The 8997-nt window shown below is 37.4% G+C and overlaps 1 pseudogene across 1 annotated transcript in view; it reads right to left on the bottom strand.

Moving 5' to 3' along the window:
- The window catches only part of LOC148954066 (ferrochelatase, mitochondrial-like), a 133505-nt pseudogene extending 126218 nt beyond the window's left edge, over nucleotides 1-7287 (bottom strand). The window contains exons 1-2 of the transcript XR_016141501.1: nucleotides 7255-7287; nucleotides 7130-7172 (exon numbers count right to left, since the gene is read on the bottom strand). The product of XR_016141501.1 is annotated as a ferrochelatase, mitochondrial-like (transcript). The remainder of the gene's footprint in view (nucleotides 1-7129; nucleotides 7173-7254) is intronic.
- Nucleotides 7288-8997: the final 1710 nt, after the last annotated feature.

Raw genomic sequence — 8997 nt, 5'->3', positions numbered from 1 at the left:
ACAGGATAATCTATGTTCTTTTTATGTCATAATTATGCTCCTTACTTTCAGCTGGAAAACTTATTTTTTACTTGGTTTTAGATTGTTTCAAATAATATCGCAAAATCTGCCTCTCCCCTCCAAGGAAAATCCCCATCTGGAGAATTACTCCTTGAAAGGTTCCTTCCACAAAAAATGCTTCAGACCATTCCATACCTGCTGAAAATTTTATCCGGTAAATTTCTTGTGGACGATTCTAGCCACAAAATTCTCTTTAGCCTACTTTCATTTGAAAAAAAACTTTTCATTTAATTTTTTTTAATCATGCCATAAATCTCCCATCCGTTGAAAATGTTTCCTGGGAATTCGCCCCTCCCAATGAAGAGTTTCGCCAGTGGGAAAGTTCCCCTTTGAGAATTTCTCTGGAAAAAATACTCCCCACGGAAAGGTCCTCTCGACAATTTAAGTCCCTTTGAAAAATTTTCCAAGGTAATTTCCTCGGAACTTCTCCACATGTAAATTGCATTAGCAATGGCAATGTAATACAAATAAAAAGAATTTCGTGTAGGAATTCGAACAAATTCCTCCGTATTAAAATACTCTCCAAATTCTGCTAGGATTGGGTTGATGACGGCAAGGAATAAACTTTATTGTTAGCATCGAAAACTAACTGATTCTGATTATATAATGGATAAATACTCGGTTCAAGTACCTTTTGTATAGTCGGCTGTGGCAAACCAAAAGGCGGTAAGTGACGCTTTTTAAATTTTACAGGAGACGCGAAAAATGCTTTAAACAAATAACCTAATTTAAAACTAGGAAAATAAGTTGCTTGGAATCATTTCTGAACATGACCAGACATAATTTTTCGTGCTGAATCACATGGTGCTTTCAAAAATCCAACTTTCGTTTACTTTTGGCACTTTTGTCACTTATCTCCTTTTTTTCACGTTTTTCGGCAGACCAAAAAGAGGTATGTGCCATTTTGCCGTTTAAATTTAAATGCGAAAAAAATTAATTTTTGACAATGTTTTCAGCTATTAAACTTTTTTACCGACATTTTTTTTTTCTTACTCACTGAATAGATCATGTTGAAAACTACCCCCTGATACCACCCACGCCTGTGAAAGGCAGAAAGCAGGGGTCGAAATCGCGCAGAAACTTCTCCTATGTATCGCATTCTCAGAACCATAGCTTCAACTATCTTAATGTAAAAGAACATATAAAAGAATTGTTCAGTAGTTTTGAAACTGACCAGAAAACAGGAACAACATTCGACTTCAATTAAACTCTTAGGAACTCAAAAAAGCCTGCATCATTATAGTCCATCTTGTTCTTCACAACCCTCAAAAGTGAGGTCAGAAGCTTTGTCTTCCGTTGCTATCTTTTTCCAGAAATCTCTGGATCTCTGGTCTCTTATGTGTGGTACCAACTTTGTCATGATCTCACCTTTTTTCGAGGTATTTATTCCCCTCGTTTGTTACAGAGACTTTGTCAATCCTTTACCAAGTTATTTCTTCGCGGCAACTGTAAGGAAATCGTCAGTGACAAACTCCTGATCAAAATCCTCACGATAAAACATAGAGGATTCAACTTTTTTTTAACACAACTTCAACTATTTTCTGTAGCAGCACTGGTTGGTTATCTTTCTTCTTTTTGGAGGACTTTTCGTTTTTCCACTTGCGACAGTCACTGATGCAAAGGTCCCTGACGCGAGTATTTTCCCTGGAATCTTCCATGAGCTTCTTCAAAGGGCCAAAGTCCTCAACATTTCTGTTTTTTCCTAATTTTAGCCTCGATAAGTCTATGGAGTCCATCGGCAGACATATGGGCATGAGATCTCGTCAAATATTTGATGGGGATCTTGGTGGGTGCCCAGGGTTAGTTCAAAATTCTCACTAGCATAAACAAAAGATTATAATCTTGATTTTGTCCATTACACTTTTTGGCATAAAATATGAACTCATCTGTATCCCTATGCTCGTCAATAAGTGCATGATAAGCTGAAGCAACTGCGTCTGCACTTCTTCCGCAAGTTGCCTCGTGCCAGATAATACAATAGGCTGGAAGAGGAGCCGACCCTGTGGTTCGGCTTTTTGCAGGCACAAACGTTTCGTTGAAACATACCAGGTGGCTCATGAAAAAACTCCTTAACAGCAGGCATTATTGGGAGTATTAGAACTTTTTGCATATCGACAGTGAAAACCAAAGTTTTTGGTGAAAAGCTATCCGTCACGTCTCTCTGTAGCTGGATTCGTGCCTTATCAGCCATCTGCCGATGAAACTGATACTCCTGTTTGTCTAAACCTGTTGCGAAGCCTTCGCTATCCTTCAACTTAAAAACATCGCAATACTCACACACGTCTGAATTTGGCATTTCGTTGGAGATCTTCATCGCTCTCAACATCTCTCCGTAACTGTGCAACGAACAATTCTCTTCTCGGAATCGCTCCCTAAAGTCTTCCCATATACCTTTAACTGAAATTTCTCTTGATATATACCTAGTATATGGTGCATTGTATCGGCGGTAGTGAGCGACACAAGGCTCATAGGACTCGATGTGCCTCCTTAAAGACTCTTTATCCACTTCTTTGCGCTGGTTCTCGCCCCTTCTTTCTTTTGGAAAGTATGACACACCGTCTCGAAGGATTCCTCCAACAACAACTTCAAGAACCTCGGTGTGCTTAAAGCCAAAGGTGGCTAAACATGTTTTTTGACACACAGGGATCTTATCTTGTTCATCATTGGTAGGTAGCCTGAACAGAAGTGTTACTTTTTGTTTTTCATCCCTTCAGAGTTTTTCCTTTCTCTAGTTCGGTTGAATTGTTCTAATAAACGATCCCATATAGGCTGTGTGCTCGGCATAGCCAAGAGCTATTTAAATTCTGTATATTAAACGCCACTACTCGAGAGTTAGGGACTTGCAAGATCTTTTGCATTTGTGGATGTCACAACCTACCTCAATAAAGGGGCGTTTTTGTTTATTTTTCTCCATTGTTTTCTTTTTCTTCTCCGGCACCCTTTTCTTCCTAAGCGATTTTTCTGTCGCCACAGGAGCTGAATCAGTCTCTACATCAGGAAATACAGGCTGACTAGTCAGGGTTGGTCTTTCAACCGTTGATCCAGACCTTGCTTGATCTGAATCCTCAAGTATAGGTTGATGAGGCATTGAAAGCTGGCCAGGCATGGTTGGTTCACCACACAGTGCATGCTGGTCACTTGCAGAGATTGCTATGCAAGAAACCGCAGGTACAGATGAAGAACGGTTTCCTCCAATGGTTGGGCTCGAAGGTCTTTGAACGGATTTCTTTGGTTTGTATCTTGGTTTGTATTTTTTCCACAGTAATATCACATTTTGAGCTTGAATCGTCTTTGGACTCAGACGGTTCGTATTCGCTGCCGCTTTCACACCCAAAAAACTCTTCAAAGTCCTGTTGTTCTACCAGCTTCTGACTTTCGAAGGATATATAGCTACGCTTCAGTGCCAAAGCTTCTTTTAAAACTGCTCCAGAACTGTCTTGGTCACATTTCAGTGCCTCAGAAAGTAAACTCAAATCAAGCAAATCAACTTGGGGACAATCTGACAAGTGTTCCAGTTCCATTTCAACACATTTGTCAAATGTGGTTTTAGGCCGAGGGGATATTTGTTGCAAGAAGTTCGAGGCTGAAGGTCTTGACTGAGAAATACTGAGATCGGAAAGATCTTTACTCTTTCTTTGAACAGGTTCAGTTATTTCACCTACTTTCACATCCAATTTAAAATCTGATTCCTCCAGCCAGCATTTCACAAACAGAGTGTTGTAAAATCCATATTCTTCTTCTTGTTGTGCCGGAGCCTCAATCACTGCAGCTGGAAGCTTTTTTACTACTAGAGGCTTTCTCACTGCTAAAGATTCATTTGGAATTATCCTGATATTTTTTGGTTTCGGTTGCATTGCCGGAAAACTAGCATCATTTCCATTTTCATCTGGTCTTTCTTGATTTGCCCTGGAAGAAAGAAAAGAAGATTAATTTTGTTGAAGGTGTAAGGCTACGTAGGTTCGGAATCTCACAAATATCTCAAGAAATATGGCTAGTTGTGCCAATCCGGAGGTGCCAATGTCTTCCTTACACTACGATCTACATCATGCGTCACTTTCATCACACGTAGTTCTTACCTTTTTTGGGCCGTTTTCAGAGCTTCAGTTAAAAGGCGCTTTCCTCTGTTCATTTTGCATAGTCTAGTTTTCTTCTTTTCTTCAGACAGTAATGGAAGTAGCAAAAAAATCCCGGCGTGGACGACCAAAAGGTGATAAATGACAACTTGAAAACTTGTTTTACTGTTATCCATGGCAGCCCAAAAGGAGATAAGTGCAGGACTTGCCCGTCGGTGAACTTAACTCCTTTTGGCCTGCAAGACAGCCCGAGAAATGCACATAACGCCTCTTTAACGGATCACAAAGCTTTGAATATCTCAGGAACGAAAGAAGATACGCACATTCTGAATAGACCAATCGATCGAGCGTGTTCTGTTTAGTGGGGATAGGTATAAAACTCATTTTTCGAAAACATGTCACTTACCGCCTATTGGTTTGCCACAGCCGTAGTGTCACTGGAATGTTTGCCACTGGTGACTGGCCGGAAGTTATGTACACTTACCAACTATATACGATGAGATTCACCTTAATAAGCTGCAGAGTGGTATCGTTTATTTAGGCATATTAGTTTTTGACCCTTTGAAACTATTGGGAATGTGTTCGAGTGTATATCTTGGCCAATTTGATGCTATCACTAATTGTTTTCTATTTTAATTGCAGATGGAGAATCCGGCAGACGAGAATTCAGTGAGAATTGGAGCACAAGTCACACTAGTCGGAGCTACAGTTCCAAAAGATCTTGAAAATATCTTAGCTGATAAATTACCGGTACTAATTCAGGCTTTTATTGGTGTTTGCTATCCTTTTCTGTTTGTTATTGGTGTTTTTAGCCTTTTTGTTGGATTTTTTATTTATTTATTCATTTTTTTTGCCTAAATCTTGAAACCCATGTTTCATCATGCTCTATTTGAATATGAAATTGTGTCTAATTTTGCCTATCTCTTTAGTAGAAGAACGCTTCATTTTCAGTTCCGTATTCCAATAGAAATAGTCAATCGTAGCATTAAAAGATATTCTTATAATATAGTTTGTAATCAAAAGGCAATAAAAGCGATGTAAAGTAAATTCACCTTCAATTTCTTTTACAAGATTAATTTTGTCTATAAGCCTCAGCTTTTCTGAGCAAAAATTGGATAATGTGTATATGCGTCCAGTCACTTTGCAAAAGCGAATAGAATTGACACTCCTCCCTCTGTCCGAAATTTCGGCTGCTTTTACTTATGCATCTAGCAAACAATCAAAAAAGCACTTAAACAACTAAATTTGGCTTCTAAAAAATTGTTTGAAAAGCTAATTGATTATATCAAGTGAATTACTGTCGGCGGCGCGATCAATGTTGGCCACAAAAATTAGTGTTTTCATCAATCTTTCTCAAATCACAGCTTAAATTTACAACATATTCGAGCCTATTCATGAGTTCAAAAATTCACAATTGAGTTCAAGAATTCGAAGCATACATATTTAGGGGGGGGGGGTGTTAACATTAGTGTTAGTCTTCGTAAGAAACGCAACCTTAAACATAAAACCGTGATCTGTCTCTACCTTAAAATTACTTTCTCTACCTCTACCCTCCACCCACCCCTTCTCTAATTGAGGCAATTCTCTGTTTGGTAATAATAATCATCACACATTATCATTATTAATTTTTTTCATTCACTAATACCTTTCAACATCAATCAGGCTATATTAAATAAGACTCGTAAATTCATATTGGCAAAACAGAGATAAGTATAAACTTCTTTTTTTATTTCACAGAATAAAGTCTACAAATTCTTTTTCAAAATAGAATTGTCATACATCATTTCCCAATCCAACGTCAAAATGGTTTGAATGTACATTAATTTTTTGAGAAAAGCCAAACAGGGGTTTCTCACTAACCTAACCTTACCTAAAATGATTGCAACAATTGCTATTCTCCTTCTACTGATTGCAATGAAACTCTTGCATTGTAAATGCCACCATGTCTAAGTGAAATCAGAATATTAGAAGCAATTTAATTTCTAGCACAGTGGAAAATTGGGTTTTAATTAATTCTGAGAGAGAGAGAGACAAGGGGAGGATGGAAGTAGAATTTGATATATAATCCTGAGGACTGTATTCAGGACTTTTGTTTGGAGGTTATTCCTTTTGTTGTGTGGGGGGGGGGAGGGTACAAAAACGCTTAAAATCGAGTCCAAAATGTGTCTTTATAAATTTGTATTGCGTTTTTCAAACGCGGAAAACATTTACAACCCTCATTCAGCCTTCGGGTAAATATAGAATTAGTTATAAAGAAGGATCGGAGGAGTGGTTGGTAGAAATTGATATTTAATTCCGCTTAGTTTCCGGAATTTTAAGGTACTTATAACTTATCAGTTGCCTTATATTCAAGCCTTCAACTATCCCCGAATTTTTGGGTATTTCCCCGTCAATCGCTTTGGTCTATGGGTGCCACGCAAGAGCGGATCCAGGATTTTTGTTCGGGGGGGGGGGGTTATCCGATTTTTTCCCGTCTTTACATTTACAGGTATTTTCGTCTTTACAGGTATTTTTTAGACTAATTTTCGACTCAGTCAAATTTTTTTTGGGGGGGGGAGGGGGTTCAAACCGGGTAACCCCTCCCCTGGATACGGCTTTGGTGCCAAGAACTCTTGGACTTAAGGGTGCCAAAGACTTAAAGCCGGCTTTGTTTAGGCTTGGACGACTATTTGACTTTATTTCTGATCATGTTGGTTTATTGTAGCTTGCTACTTTTTTTGAAAAACTTCTTTTGTAGAAAAAGTTTTTCAAGTTAATCTCAAGCTAAGTCCTTCGGTCCTTACACATAGGCTCATTCATAGTACGATCATTTTTGAACCATCGGCAATGACCCTTGCTTTGCTCACTACTGTCATTGAAATTATTTTTTTATAGAATTTTCTTTTCTAGTGAAGTTAAATATTGGTTGCCAGTCTTGCTGAAATTCTCAGAGGTCCCAGAACTTATTCAGCTTGAACGGTTCTTCTTTTTTTTTGGGGGGGGGGACAAATACTCACGGAAGAGATGAAACCGTTCATAGCCATGATGGTTATTAAAATACTTGCCGATTTGTTATCTAAACCTTTAAGTAGGGAAAATTGTTTTTAGAATTTGATCTTTATAAGGATTGTCACGGTTGTACGCTTCGTTTGTTTATCTCCCATCGTAGCTGCATTGATTTGGATAACTTAGAAAAATGAAAATTGTTTATAAGTATGGATTGGATTGGCAACCCTTCTTGACTACTAAGATCCTTGCATCAGCCTTGCAGTATGTTGCTACAGCTGGTTTTGAACTTTGGATCCCGTAATACTAAGCTAACTTCAAACCTGCTGTGACATCACTGGACTAAAAGCCTAAAATTCCTTCATTAGAACAAACATTTTGAGTTCTAGTTCCATTTTGAAGTAAAAGACGAAAACAAACAACACCAAACTTATATTTAAGCGCCATTTTATGCCTCAAAGCAACAATGTCGGCTTGAATATCGTCAAAATCAAACTCAAGTTCGGAGAAGCAGGGGCGTCACGCATAGAGGGGGTAGGAACCCCTTCTTAATATACTCAGCAAATCTATTTTATTATGTATATGGGTTGATGGAAATAAATGATGTAAAATCAATACGGAAGAAATCTGTCTTAATCGGTTAAAAATTAGGTAATCTTACCTAATACTGGCTACCTTTTAGCGTCCTTTTAATTAGATTCCTTGGATGTTGTTGAATGCCACGGCCAATCTATGACTCATCCGTGGATGAAAAATTTCCAAATTTCGTTTTGTTCTTTATTATGGAAAATAGTCTTTTTTATGAAAAAAATATCATTTTATACCTCTTTAGTTTTTTCAAACAGTTCGTGGTAACGAACTGTAAGTAAGGAGCAACCCGGCTCAATAGTAATCGAAACTCTAAATAACAAAATTTTGATACCAATAGATACATCAAAAAAATCAGATTTTTATGCTGATTTCAGATATATTAATTTTATCAAGTTCAGTGTTACCCATTAAAAGTTACGCACCTGAGAAAATTTGCCTGATTTTGGAAAAAAGTGGAAAACACCCCCTGAATGTCATAGAACCTTAATGAAAATCACACCGTCAGATTTAGCGTATCAGAGAACCCTACTATAGAGGTTTCAAGCTCCTGTCCGCAAAAATGTGGAATTTTTTATTTTTTGCAAGAATAAAGATCACGGATGTGTGTTTACTTGTTTGTTTTTTTTTTGTTTTTTTTTTCAGGGGTGATCGTATCGACCCAGTGGTCCTAGAATATCGGGAGAGGGCTCATTTGAACGGAAATTAAATTTTTTCATCAAAGATTTCGATATTCTTGATCAGTTTTTTGCTTCGATTAACTCTTGGTTTTGTCTTTTGCCAAAGTTCAATAACAAAAAAAAGGTAATTAAGAGCATTCTGCACAGTTTTGTCCAAACTTTGAATAATATAAAAACAAACTTCAATTACACAAACGAATGTAAAAAAAACCAAGGTTTGAAATTGCTCAGACTCTAGACGAAGAAAAAAAAACCTACTGGCTATTCAAGATCAGCAATGTGACAACATTTTTTTCCTCAGAATTAATTCTGCCTTTCAGTGATTAAATTTAAAAAAAGAGAAGATTTTTCATCTGAAAGTAAGAAGCAACACTAAAACTTAAAACAAACAGATAGTATTTCGTATGTGAGGGGAATGCCTCCTTTTCAATACCTGGCTCTTTACTCGAATTTTTTAGTGTTTAGGAAAACTTCTTATTTAATTAAACAGCCCTTGTGTTTCAGGAGTTGTTCTTAAAGAATTGGGACAAAAAATCATATACAAATTATCCCCTCATAAACAGGATAATCTATGTTTTTTTCATGTCATAATTATGCTCCTTGCTTTCATC

This window comes from Artemia sp. Qi Xiang Cuo, chromosome 3 (assembly GCF_049724085.1).
Source record: "Artemia sp. Qi Xiang Cuo chromosome 3, ASM4972408v1, whole genome shotgun sequence".
NCBI lineage: Eukaryota > Metazoa > Arthropoda > Branchiopoda > Anostraca > Artemiidae > Artemia > Artemia sp. Qi Xiang Cuo.
Note: the sequence above shows the minus strand (reverse complement) of the source record. Positions and strands in the feature narration are given on the sequence as shown.